Below are 14,438 nucleotides of genomic sequence, written 5' to 3'. Positions count from 1 at the left end.
TCCCCGGTTCACCTCCGACAACCACCACCAACCTCCACCATCAACTACTACCCTACCACTCTTTATAAAATCAAAACCTGCAACTACCCCCACCACTCTTTATAAAATCAAAACTTGCAATCTGTTAACTAAACCAAATCAAACCACAAATCAAAACTAAATCCTATGAAAACTTATCGATGCTCAATCAACTACAAATCTGGAACATCAACTTAGGGGAGGCAGTGGAAGGCACAAAGCAACCACCACCATGAAATTGTCTCCGTTTTATCAGCTCTGAAAAGCACAAATCTCCGACGAACATATAAGAAATGATATAACTCGTCGGAAAACTCACCGAAAATAATATCACTCACATCAGTCTGTATCATTAACCATCGATATGTACCACCGGACACTGCTAGAAGCCGTTAGGAACCAATACCATCACATTCTCCACCGTTGGAAGAAAATATGAAGTAGTGTAGGAAGAAGATATGGCTCATCAGTCCACTGAGAGGCTCGGTCATCGAATGTATCTGCTCCCTCCTCGTTCTTCTCTCTACGACATCTACATGAATAAGTATTTGTGGAATCGTCCCTGCGACGTCGGTGAAGGTGACCGCTGCCTTCATGGGTTTGTAAAAGGGTTTTCCTCTGGAAGATTTCGGTGAAGGGGTGTCGGTGATTCTCTCTTGTCCGTTTTCCTCCCTTTTTGTCATTGTGTGGTGGATCCGATGGTGATGATTTCATGGTACTGTGGCGGTGGTGGCTTCAGGGCGGCAGTGAAAAGCATATCTGGAAGATTTCGGTGTTCAGTTGCGATTTTCAGGCGATGGGGGAGAGGTGGTTTCAGGGGAGGCGGTGTTTCCAGTCAGAGTGGCTATGAGGCGGTAACGGTGCTCTTCAGATGAATTGAAATGAGAGAGAACGTGAGTGTGGGGTGTAGGGTTTTGGGTGGGTCCTATTTCAAGCTTATTTGATAATTTGTATTATTTAATAACAAATGAATAATAAAAAAATGAAAAAGAAAAAAAGGGCAATATAGTCTTTTTATTTGTGCAAGGGATGAAAAACACAATAAAATCAAAACCTAGGACGATCCAAGTGCAAAAAAAACATAGGGACCGAACGCGTAATTTTCAACAAACCACGGGGACGATTTCTGTAATTTGTTCAAATAGAAAACATATTTATTTTAGAGTTTATTTTAATTATCAATTCCCAAAGTTTATACTATACTAAAAAGGTTAACATATAGTTAATAATTGCTTAGGCTGGTGATATTTTATGTCTCAAACATTATCTTTCATGTAGTTATCACCTAAGATGTTGTCAATTTATTACATTTAATACTTGATTTAGGAAGTAATGTCATTCGTACCATCCATAAATTTTATTTTTTCAAAAAAATAAAAAACATAACGATAAAGAGTTTGACGTGAGAGAAAGCCATTGAATATAGGAAGAAAAGTTGAGGAGATATAAAGTTCCATGTTTTATTGGGTTGAATTGATGAATTGATATCTCTCATCAATGTAGTGGGTGCAGAGCGGCATCCCTTGCGAAATAGGATGTTGTTGACTTTGTAGCTACGATTTCCTATAACCTTGGGATGAAGTGAGTGATGTTATATTTGGTGCCTTGTGATCTTAACTTATTGTCTGCAATGTTATTATCATACTGATTTTGTTACACTACATGTTTAATGTAACACCCAGTCGTCAGGTATTTTCCATTTTGACCCTAAGTACTTATTTTGTTGCAAAGTTAGTCCCTACGCTAAGTGGACTTGGGGCGTATGCTTGGCGTAGCTCTTTTAAGTGGAACACATGTTTATATGAGAAACAAACCTTAATTGTTAAGGTTTGAGCCCTATTTAAACATCCTTATCCCCTCAAAACCCTTTCCTTCATCAGCCTCCATCTCCCAAATCGTCCCTTGCAAATCCTAATTCATTATGTGAGCATTTTTGAGCTTGAGAGTGTGTATTTTGTGTTCTTGAAGGAAGGAGAAGATTATGGAATCATAAGCTCAATGCAACCTAGATCTAGAAGTATCTCACCCTCAAGTATCCTTTGAAGGTATAAATATTGGAACTTGATGAGTTATTTGCTTAGATCTTGATAGTCTAGAGTTTGTGTACATTTTTGGTCCCATAGTTTTGGTCTAGTGGAGTATGAGCTACTCCAGGTCCTTGAAATGTAGTTTTCTGTAATTTTGAGCCCATAGATTCATAGAAATGAGAGCTTGGACACTCTCATTAAGCCATGCAAAAGTTTTGGAGCCTTGGATGACTTTTGGACCAAGGGTTTACTTTATCCATTAAGACGTTCCTTATTACCTAGATCTGAAGTTTGGTGCTTTGTCTTATTGAATTAAGGACTTACTGATGAGATGTAGATTCATCGATGGTACACTGGGCGAACTTGGAGGTACGTTACACATACCATGTTTGGAGCATGTAATTTAGAAGGTACCTTCTACGTTGGGAGTAGAGGGGAGTACGCAGGGCGTACTCAGCTTAGGTGGGACCTTTGACTTTTTTACCTTGACTTTGACCAAGATTTTGACTTAGGGGTATTTTGGTTATTTTGAGAAGTAGTTTGAGATTAGGTCACTGTTTGATGTATAGGTGACATGTAGAGTTAGCAGTTGGAGTTGTGACCTATTCAACTACGTTTCAGACTATGAGGTAAGTCTTCCTCATTGTACTTATGGGTCGAAGGCATCAATGTCGGCCCACTGAATTATGTATCTTGGTATATTGGATTGATGTTATGATGGTTATCTGATAGACTGGTAGATCTATATGATTAGCTGCATTCACTGAGTATGTGTTAGAATGGTAGATTTGTATGATTACATATACTTGTTGGTCAATGATTGTTATTGTCTATGTAGACATATTATGGTTTGTTGGGTTGAGGCGGTCCTACTTTGTGCTGAAGGCCAAGATACCTAGGGCGGTCTGGATAAACTGAAGGCCCGAGAGGTGGTCCAGTCAGGCCAAAGGCCCAGAGAGCGATCAAGATAGGTTGTAGGCCCTGCGAGGCGATCCAGTCAAGCTGATGGCTTATATATGCATGGTGTATCTGTATGGTTGTGTGTGGTACTTTGGGTGAAATCACTAAGCTTTGGCTTGCAGTTTGATGGGTATGATTTTAGGTGCTTCTGAGGACAAGGGCAAGGCGAAGGCTTGATCGTGCACATCTGTAACGCCCGCAAATTTGGGCTAGTCAAATTAGAGGCAATAGGGGTCGAAAATGACTTTTCGACAAAAGATTATTTAGAATAAATAATCTTAATCAAGTTGTAGAGTATGTTACAAGGTTTTCGTACATATAAAGAACGCTGAAAACCGAGTTATAACGAAGAAGTTATGACCCGTTGAAGTTTCGCGACGGAACCGACACGATACCGGGAAGCGTAAATAGTGAATTTACGATAGAGCGAGATTTAGCCTTAGCGATCTAAATGAAAGTCGTAGAATATGTTAAACTAAGAACATCGATAAAAAGAACGCCCAAATCTGACTTCGTATGAGGAAGTTATGATTTTTCTAAGATTTAGCATAGCAGTGCACAGCCCGAAATCTGAATTTTAGATCGGTCGATTTTTAGCCGACGGGATCTAAATGAAAGTTGTAGTACTCGTAAATACCAACGCGTGGATATAAAGAACGTCGATAATAGAGCTCGTATGCAAAAGTTATGGACGAAGCTTAGTCCCTACTTTTCGAGCGCGGCGAATTCGATACAGTTTTTTAAATCCGAGATAGAATGAGAATTAGCCAACGAGGTCTAAATGAGAGTTGAAGATCTCATTAATAGGAACCCAACGGTAAAAAGACAGACAAAAATGGAGCTCGTATGCAAAAGTTATGGACGAAGCTTAGTCCCTACTTTTCGAGCGCGGCGAATTCGATACAGTTTTGTAAATCCGAGATAGAATGAGAATTAGCCAACGAGGTCTAAATGAAAGTTGAAGATCTCATTAATAGGAACTCAATGGTAAAAGGACAGACAAAAACGGAGCTCGTATGCAAAAGTTACGGATGAAGCTTAGAGACTACTTTACTATAAAACTCCTATAAATACAAGGGTGAACTCCTCATATTTTCTTCACACCATAAGCCTTTCTTTCTCTCTCTAACTTCTCTCTAACCTCCCTAAACCCCTCCCAAGTCTAGGGAACCTCCCTATCACGAGAAGAAAGCCCCGGAGCGCCCGACGGCTCCGAGAAGAAAAGCTTTCGGCTCGGAAACGCTGCTCCAGCGAAGCCCGGTTTTTAATAAAAACCCGCTGTAAGTGAGCTACGCCTATAGTATATTTAATATAGATTTTATTTAATTATAGTAACATTGTTAGGACCTTAAAATAATTATTTAGGCTATTATTATGAGTTATATTGAGTGTTATTTAACACTTATATAATAGTAATAATAGCTAGACTATTAAATTAGTCTCGTCAAGCGTTAGACTAAACTCTAGTGGTAATGATACTAGGTTTCGTCAAGGGATAATTGTTTTAAGAGTAACGAAGTGCTGTCCGAGTGCCGACTCACCACCTTTCAAGTGAGTGCATGGTCTCTTTCATCTTACACATAGATATGAAGTATTTTAATATAAATTACGTGTTATGTGTGCATATTGTCTGAATACTTGTTGTCTATGCTGGTGAAAGATTTTTATACATGTTTTAAATGATGTAAACTGTATAGAGTATTTTATATCTACAAAATATGTTGGGTAAAACATGGGTAGATGAATGATGATGGATAAAAGCTGAAATAGAGGAACATTAGTAGTACGGACCTAGTGCCCTATAGGTATACATTGGCAGCAGTGGACCTAGTACCCTATAGATGAGCACTGGCAGCTGCGCCACAACCCGTAGATGATTTAGATCTACGGTAAACGTCCTAGCAGCTGCGCTCTAAGGATAGTATCGGCAGCTGCGCCTAATAGGGAGCCTTATGACCATGACAGTAGTGTTTAAAGGTCAATACCGGCAGAAGCGCCTCATAGAAAATGTCCTAATTCTGGCAGCTGAGCCTAAGTGACAATATTAGCAGCTGCGCTTGACCAATGTGTCATTGGCAACAATGGACTTCATGTTGTTTCCTTAGGATGATCCTTAGGAATGAATGAATGAGAAATAGTTGATTCTTAGGGTAGATCCTTAAGAATAAAGAAGATAATGGGGATGGGTAATTGGGTTGATTGTTTGATTGTTTAAATATAATAATTATATTATTGTGGGTTGAAAACCCTATGTACTCACCAGGTTTCCCAACCTGACCCACTCAGTTTATTTATATCACAGGTGTTGATATGAAGTGACATTACATTGAGAGATTTAAAGAGATGTAGATCACTAGTGTAAATAATTGTAAGTTCTGTTTATGCTTATGTTTCTGTATTAACGATGACATCCCAAACGTTTTAAAATGAAATAAATACGTTTCTTCGAAAATGTTTTAATAACGTATTTACCATGTTTTTCTGGGAACAAATTCCGCAACATTTTTATAAAATGAAGTACTCTGATTTTTATAAAGCATAAACAACATCGGTCTTTTCTGGCCGTGAAAATGGGGATGTCACAGTTGGTATCAGAGCATTAGTTTAAGCGAACTAGGAATATGGATTTATTTCTAGACTTAAACTTAGAATGCTAAGCGATGATTGTGAGGTGTGAGCACTAGCTTATTTTAGGAATTATGCCTAAAATGCTTTTATGTGCTAAATGCTTTATGCCTTATATGCTGTTATTTATTCGGATCTATGGTCTGTTGCCGACCGGATCTGGAAACCTTATATGTTTAGGATTCTAAACGTACGACTACGATATTAGAACTAGCATGTAAACGTTTCGGAGTGATAAGGATGATTTAAACGTCAATCCTAAGTAAAGGTCTAGATTCACCTTATTCGGTGTATAGATCAAGATGGCAAGGACCCGTAGCGGAAACGTGAATGCAAATGAAAATAGGAACCAACCCCTAGTGGTTCAGCAAATACCTGTTGTAGAAGAAGTTGCACCTGAGCCAGTCACGATGGCTAGAGTTCAAGCCATGATTCGGGCTATGCTAACTGAATAAAGGGAAGAAATGAGGAGGATGTCGAATAGGGACGAACCTACTATGCCCACTGAGCAACCCGAGCTGATTCCTGAGCAATCGGAGGAAGGGAACTACAGTCGCCAAGTGAGTCAAGTGGGGACTCAAGATGGCCTGGAGAGGAGAAACGACAAGGATGGGCGAATGTACAAGAATTTCTTGGGTGCGAAACCACCAAGTCTCTCAGGAAGCCCAAAGCCTGTTGAGATTATGGATTGGATCTCCGAGATGGAAATGGTGTTTGAGAGCTGCGACTGTAGCGAGAAACAGAAGAATGTCTTCGCCGTAAGACAACTGAAAACTGGATTCTTGAGCTGGTGGAAGCTATTGGCAGATACGATGCCACGAGGAGAAGCCTTAAGGATGTCATGGGAAGAGTTCTTGGAACAGTTGAAAATGCAGTACTGCTCGGAGATAGATCTGATAGACCTAAACAACGAGTTTCAGAACCTGAAGAAAGGGAAGATGAGTGTTGATGAGTATGCCACCGCATTCACCAAGAGGATGAAGCTATTCCCCTACTTGGTGCCTTCTAAACTCTCCAAGATTGATAGGTTTGCTAACGGACTGCCCACTGACTTTGGCCCAATGGTCAAAATGGCAACTACCTTGAAAACAGCTGTTAGGGAAGCTAAGAACGTAGAGGCCCAGGTAAGAGAAAAGGGTCTAGAAAAAGATAAGTCAGGAGAGAAGCGGAAGTTTGAAGGATCTTCAAGGTCCAAAAAGGAAAGCAAGACTACCCAAAGAGAGAGGGGGCTACAAAGCCATATGTGCCACCAAAGCAAAAGGCGAGAACATTTCAAATGATCCTTGACGAAGCAGATGACAATGCGAAGATTCAGGAGTTAACGCTTGACATCCAAGGATCGAGTTATGGAGTAATCGTGTAGATAGTACCTCGCGATGTAGCCTGTTAGGGGCATAGTTTAGGGTGAACTTGAACACCTATGTAAACATTTTAAGGAATAATATAAAACCTTCGTTTTGATATTTGATGTGTTAAACTGTTATGTGATTTTCTTGTATGGTGACTTGGAAAACTGCGAGACAATACTTGGGACAGGTATGAGTAGGTGTGGATGGTAGTAGAGGCCTATACTACCGGAAGCACAGGACTCACACTTGGATCAGGGAAAGTCACAAGGTTACCAAGAAGCTAGTAATTGATTTCGTTTTATTCAAGTGTGTTGTTACCATCGTTTCGGTAATGACTAAGAAGATTGTTGATATTTCGACCCTAGTGGTCATATCGAATCGAGTCCGACTACGATGAGTATGTTGTGTGGTTCAGAGAACCAAGTTTGATGTAGCGTCCGACTTAAACCAAACGGTTGAAATCAAAGCGATCAATAGAAGTATCACACTCGTTGTTAAAGAAGTTGGTGGCTAGAAATGTCTAATGTTAAAGTGTGATTATATCACATTAGAACATGAAGGAAGGCATAGTCTGTTTTAGAATTTAACTCTAAGAGACCTAAGTCTAAGTGTTGCAACATACGATGATAGGTCATTAGAATATGACACATCGATCTATAGTAGTAATAAAAGAACTTATCTCAAGTCCGTATCCAGCAAGGATCGAGATTGTGACTTGAAGGTCATAATTTGGAGTCTAACCTGAGGTAGAGAGCAGGTGCACGATCGAGTACTCTTACAGTCAATGAGTTTAAGAGATAGAATCGAAGGAATGTAGAAGTTATAATTATTACCTAGGATGAAGAGATGACGTATGGAGTCATTATACGAACCTGTTTCTTTGATGATTCCGGGACGTAATCATCCTAAGGGGGAGATAATTGTAACGCCCGCAAATCTGGGCTAGTCAAATTAGAGGCAATAGGGGTCGAAAATGACTTTTCGACAAAAGATTATTTAGAATAAATAATCTTAATCAAGTTGTAGATTATGTTACAAGGTTTTCGTACATATAAAGAACGCTGAAAACCGAGTTATAACGAAGAAGTTATGACCCGTTGAAGTTTCGCGACGGAACCGACACGATACCGGGAAGCGTAAATAGTGAATTTACGATAGAGCGAGATTTAGCCTTAGCGATCTAAACGAAAGTCGTAGAATATGTTAAACTAAGAACATCGATAAAAAGAACGCCCAAATCTGACTTCGTATGAGGAAGTTATGATTTTTCTAAGATTTAGCATAGCAGTGCACAGCCCGAAATCTGAATTTTAGATCGGTCGATTTTTAGCCGACGGGATCTAAATGAAAGTTGTAGTACTCGTAAATACCAACGCGTGGATATAAAGAACGTCGATAATAGAGCTCGTATGCAAAAGTTATGGACGAAGCTTAGTCCCTACTTTTCGAGCGCGGTGAATTCGATACAGTTTTTTAAATCCGAGATAGAATGAGAATTAGCCAACGAGGTCTAAATGAGAGTTGAAGATCTCATTAATAGGAACCCAACGGTAAAAAGACAGACAAAAATGGAGCTCGTATGCAAAAGTTATGGACGAAGCTTAGTCCCTACTTTTCGAGCGCGGCGAATTCGATACAGTTTTGTAAATCCGAGATAGAATGAGAATTAGCCAACGAGGTCTAAATGAAAGTTGAAGATCTCATTAATAGGAAATCAATGGTAAAAGGACAGACAAAAACGGAGCTCGTATGCAAAAGTTACGGATGAAGCTTAGAGACTACTTTACTATAAAACTCCTATAAATACAAGGGTGAACTCCTCATATTTTCTTCACACCATAAGCCTTTCTTTCTCTCTCTAACTTCTCTCTAACCTCCCTAAACCCCTCCCAAGTCTAGGGAACCTCCCTATCACGAGAAGAAAGCCCCGGAGCGCCCGACGGCTCCGAGAAGAAAAGCTTTCGGCTCGGAAACGCTGCTCCAGCGAAGCCCGGTTTTTAATAAAAACCCGCTGTAAGTGAGCTACGCCTATAGTATATTTAATATAGATTTTATTTAATTATAGTAACATTGTTAGGACCTTAAAATAATTATTTAGGCTATTATTATGAGTTATATTGAGTGTTATTTAACACTTATATAATAGTAATAATAGCTAGACTATTAAATTAGTCTCGTCAAGCGTTAGACTAAACTCTAGTGGTAATGATACTAGGTTTCGTCAAGGGATAATTGTTTTAAGAGTAACGAAGTGCTGTCCGAGTGCCGACTCACCACCTTTCAAGTGAGTGCATGGTCTCTTTCATCTTACACATAGATATGAAGTATTTTAATATAAATTACGTGTTATGTGTGCATATTGTCTGAATACTTGTTGTCTATGCTGGTGAAAGATTTTTATACATGTTTTAAATGATGTAAACTGTATAAAGTATTTTATATCTACAAAATATGTTGGGTAAAACATGGGTAGATGAATGATGATGGATAAAAGCTGAAATAGAGGAACATTAGTAGTACGGACCTAGTGCCCTATAGGTATACATTGGCAGCAGTGGACCTAGTACCCTATAGATGAGCACTGGCAGCTGCGCCACAACCCGTAGATGATTTAGATCTACGGTAAACGTCCTAGCAGCTGCGCTCTAAGGATAGTATCGGCAGCTGCGCCTAATAGGGAGCCTTATGACCATGACAGTAGTGTTTAAAGGTCAATACCGGCAGAAGCGCCTCATAGAAAATGTCCTAATTCTGGCAGCTGAGCCTAAGTGACAATATTAGCAGCTGCGCTTGACCAATGTGTCATTGGCAACAATGGACTTCATGTTGTTTCCTTAGGATGATCCTTAGGAATGAATGAATGAGAAATAGTTGATTCTTAGGGTAGATCCTTAAGAATAAAGAAGATAATGGGGATGGGTAATTGGGTTGATTGTTTGATTGTTTAAATATAATAATTATATTATTGTGGGTTGAAAACCCTATGTACTCACCAGGTTTCCCAACCTGACCCACTCAGTTTATTTATATCACAGGTGTTGATATGAAGTGACATTACATTGAGAGATTTAAAGAGATGTAGATCACTAGTGTAAATAATTGTAAGTTCTGTTTATGCTTATATTTCTGTATTAACGATGACATCCCAAACGTTTTAAAATGAAATAAATACGTTTCTTCGAAAATGTTTTAATAACGTATTTACCATGTTTTTCTGGGAACAAATTCCGCAACATTTTTATAAAATGAAGTACTCTGATTTTTATAAAGCATAAACAACATCGGTCTTTTCTGGCCGTGAAAATGGGGATGTCACAACATCCTTCAGATTTTATGATATTTGATTTTGGGATACTCTGATTCGTGATTATAATTTTTGGAAACTATGTGTTGTAAACATTTATGGTTTTCGGCTTGGTTTTAAAAATGAAAAATTTACCTTGATTTTTTGGATTTTACATTTAACTTATTTTTTAAAAGAGGTAGATTAAGTTGCAAAGAAGAAGAAAAATAAAGTAAAAGAGAGGAGAGAAGATGGAGACTCTGCAGCCACTTGCCATAGAGGATGTCTTTGCTCGACATGTTGAAGCCACATGAAGGTGTGTGTCGAGGCCACACCCCAACCTCATGAGTATTTTTTTTTGTTGAAATGCAATACCAATCACTTTTAGTGAGGTAAGGCTTCTCGAAGTGGACTCGAGAGTTGTCTCGGCTAACCCGACAAACACATGGCCGAGGAGTGTGTGTGGGTTTGAATGATTTGAGCGTTGGAAGGGTCTTTGTGATTGTTTTTTTTTTCTTCAAAAAATCCTCGATTTTTACCATATATAAATACGACTACATATGATATTTTATCACACTTCACTATCTTCATTTTTTCACTCAAAACAACACAATTTTTGTGAGAAAAATGGCTTCCCTTTCCAACCCAAAAGCTCAAAAAAAAAATACCAAAAGAAACACTCAAAACCCAACACATCACACATTTTCACCAAATTTCGTTCAAAATCAAAGTGATCGGCCAACTTATTCTCCACCAAATTTACACTTTGGTGGTGTTTACTACCCATTTCAAAACAAAAACCAACCCCAATACCAAAATCAAGCACAATACCAAAACCAACCTTAATACCAAAGCCAACCACAACTTCAAAGACAACTCCAATTTCAAAACTAGCCACAAATAAACTTCCCATCCCAAATGGAAAATGACTTCAATCTATTTGATGATCTTCCCGACTCCCCAATGATTTCCAAACTCAAGGGGAAGCCGAAGTCGTCTCTAAAATGGAATTGGAGCCAGAAGAGAATCGACCACAACCCAAAAAAAAGTGGAAGGGCGGCAAGCAATGAACATTTTTCAAATAAAAGGCATTAGCTCGTGCGTGGATGGATGTTTCTGAAGATACGGTGGTTGGAAACAACCAAGATTGTCCAACTTTTTTTTCCCAAAAAAATTACATGGCGTTTTCTCACAGAGATGAATCTTGGAGAGTATCGGAAAAAGACCAAATTTATTCGAAGTAGAGTAATGTAAACAAAGTGGTGACAAAGTTTAATGGGGCGTTTTCGAGTGTCAAATGACAATGGTGAAGTAGTGCAAACGACGAAACTATTTTGCAAAAAGCTCTTGAAGTGTACCAGAATAAAAAAGAGGTCAATTTCAATTTTCTACATGTTTGGAATATTTTGGAATTGTTAAAAAAATGACAAAAGGTCTTTACGGGTGGTTCTTTTAATAGAACTAAAACATCCGGAACGACGCATAATCAATCGTCTGATGCATATATCGGTATTGACCTCAATGAGGAGGAGCATTTTGAGGCTCCAAGAGTCACTCGTCCCATGGGAAGAGACCGAGCCAAACGAAAGGGAAAAGCGGCGGCAAGTGGTTCGAGTGACATCGACCAACTAACAAGCAAAATGAACAACTTGAAGTCGTCTTTGGAACAATATTTGATGGTTGCACAAGAGAAAGAAAAAAAAAACCATGCCATAGCGATCTTAACGTGAGACATTAGCACTCTCACCAGACGTGAAAAAGAAGTGCTGATAAAAGAAAAAGAGGACGTCGTGAAAAAAATATAACATATTGGTTCCGTTATTTTATTTTCATGGTTTCGTTATTTAAATTTCTAGGTTTGTAATTTGAAATTCTTGTTCTTTTTGGTGTGTTGTAATTTTTTTTAAGTTTTGTGAAATTTAAGATTTAAAAAACAAAATAATATGTTTGAAATGTTCATTTTATATATTAATTTATTTTACAAAAAAAAAAAAAATAGCATGACAAGTGTGACAATCTGTAACGACCAATTTTTACAACCAAAATTTTCTATTTTTATAAAGATAAAAACTTCCCAATTTATTAGTCTATTAATTAAGAAAACCATTCATTCTGAGTTGCATTCATTTAAAAATCAGAGTATAATATAAACAAGGAATCTTAAATGTTGCTGATGAGTGTGCACAGTCCCGCCTTCGCATTCCAGCAATAACCGATGATACCTGGAACCATAAACAACTAGGTAAGCATATCTTAGTGAGTTTTTCCCCAAAATACCCCCATATAAACATATCATAAAGACAATCAAACATATCGGGTCCAGTCAACCATTGGGTTGGAATACCCCAGGCCTAGTCAACCTCTGGGTCCATTCATCCTCAGGATAGAATACCCCAGGTTGGAATGCCAATATACAACAGGTCCAACCAGCCATCGGGCTGGAATACTCAGGGTTTGTTGGCCTACCGCCTTAACCCTACCGCTCTTCCTGAGCCTCCATGCCTACGACTTACAGTCTGCCCGCACTGGGTATCTTGGCCTACCACACAAAGCAGGACCGCTTCAATCCAAACTAAACACAATATGTCGACATATAAACAATCAAGATCAAGTAGGCACATAATACATGCAAACAACAATCATACATCTCACTACTGCCTACTAATTCTCTCACAATATACAATCCCACTACCAGCTAACCCCTATAGAATGCGTAACCATAAGTAACCAGAGGTGAGATAGCCACCCGAACAGATGCTCCTACTCTAGAGCCACAACCAAACAAGGAACAGGAAAGAGAGCCTATACCAAGAGTTCTCAGGCTATCCTACATGACCACCGACAATCCTTAAGAGCACTCCATAGATGATAACCAACAAGCACAGATAACATACAGTTCTACAAATTATTACCATAAAACAACATACTTAATACCAGGAGATACATCTAACTGATCACTACATCATAACAACATACCCGATACCAAAACACAGATCTAACAGATCATTACAACATAGCAGCATACTCAATAACAGAACACGGATCTAACAAATCACTACAACATAGCAACATACTAAATTTCAACAATCCAAGGAATGCATGGCCTATGTACTCAGAGGTGAGACAATCACCCAGACAGGTGATCCTACTCTAGAACCACAACCAGACAAGGAACAAGTAAGAGAGATTAGAACAAGAGTCCTTAGTCTATCCTACATGACTATATACAGTCCTTAGGGCATCCTCTACTAACAAATAACCAAAACTAGTGGGCCGACATTGGTGCCTTCGACCCACGAGTACAGTAAGGCGAAACTCACCTTGATATGCATGTAGATAACCACTGTAGCAATGAAGGACTCTACTAACTTCAACTCACTTCCAAACACCTACAGGAAGATACTTGAGTCAATACCCAATCCCAGGTCACAGTTACTTGCAACAGTGACCACCTCACATGAAATGACGATTAGGGTTTCACATAAAATGATAACTAGGGTTAGTGTTCCACACTTAATCTCTTAAGGACTTAATCCATTAAGTCCAATATTGAATTAATTTAATTGTAGGGGCATTATTAAGTATTATTTAAGTTTAATTAATAGTTTTATGTGGGTCCTCATGAACTCCAAAATAAGGGTTTCTTGATATTAGGATTTTCTAAACCCTAATTAGGGTTTCCAACCCAATTACTAGCCAACTAGGTTACAGGTTAGGCTTTAAGGTTAATTAGCATTTAATAAGCTGGGCACCACCCACTACCACCTCGACAGTGGTGGTCGGCGACGGTCCATGGCGGTAGGAAGCGGCAACCACCATTGTTATGGTGGGGGTAATAAGGTTTTAGGTCCAAACACATACATACGCACACAACCACCCAAGGTGGCGGCTGGTAGTGGTAGAACGGAAGCATGAGGTGGCAGGCACCATCTCACGGTGGTGGTGGGGGTTTTCCTTGATTTTCGAGCCAATAATCGTTCCTACAACATCATGCCAATACACACACATATTTACACCATATCACACACACACACACACATAATCACCTGTCACGGTGGCTGGTGGCGACAGAAGAAGGTAACATGGCGGCAACCACCATGGTTGGCTGCCATGGTGGTTATTCACATATTCCGGCCATCTACACCCACCCATCGACTGAAACACGCATCCATATGC

At 39.1% G+C, this 14,438-nt stretch overlaps 1 long non-coding RNA gene across 1 annotated transcript; it reads left to right on the top strand.

The window, feature by feature from the left end:
- Positions 1-8,723: 8,723 nt before the first annotated feature.
- LOC128128462 (uncharacterized) lies at positions 8,724-12,199 on the top strand. The gene is made up of 3 exons (XR_008226411.1): positions 8,724-8,992; positions 9,195-9,263; positions 10,015-12,199. It is a non-coding gene; the product is annotated as an uncharacterized LOC128128462 (long non-coding RNA).
- Positions 12,200-14,438: the final 2,239 nt, after the last annotated feature.

This window comes from Lactuca sativa, chromosome 9 (assembly GCF_002870075.4).
Source record: "Lactuca sativa cultivar Salinas chromosome 9, Lsat_Salinas_v11, whole genome shotgun sequence".
Classification (NCBI taxonomy): domain Eukaryota; kingdom Viridiplantae; phylum Streptophyta; class Magnoliopsida; order Asterales; family Asteraceae; genus Lactuca; species Lactuca sativa.
The sequence above is the reverse complement of the archived record's forward strand: the minus strand, read 5'-3'. Positions and strand labels throughout refer to the sequence as shown.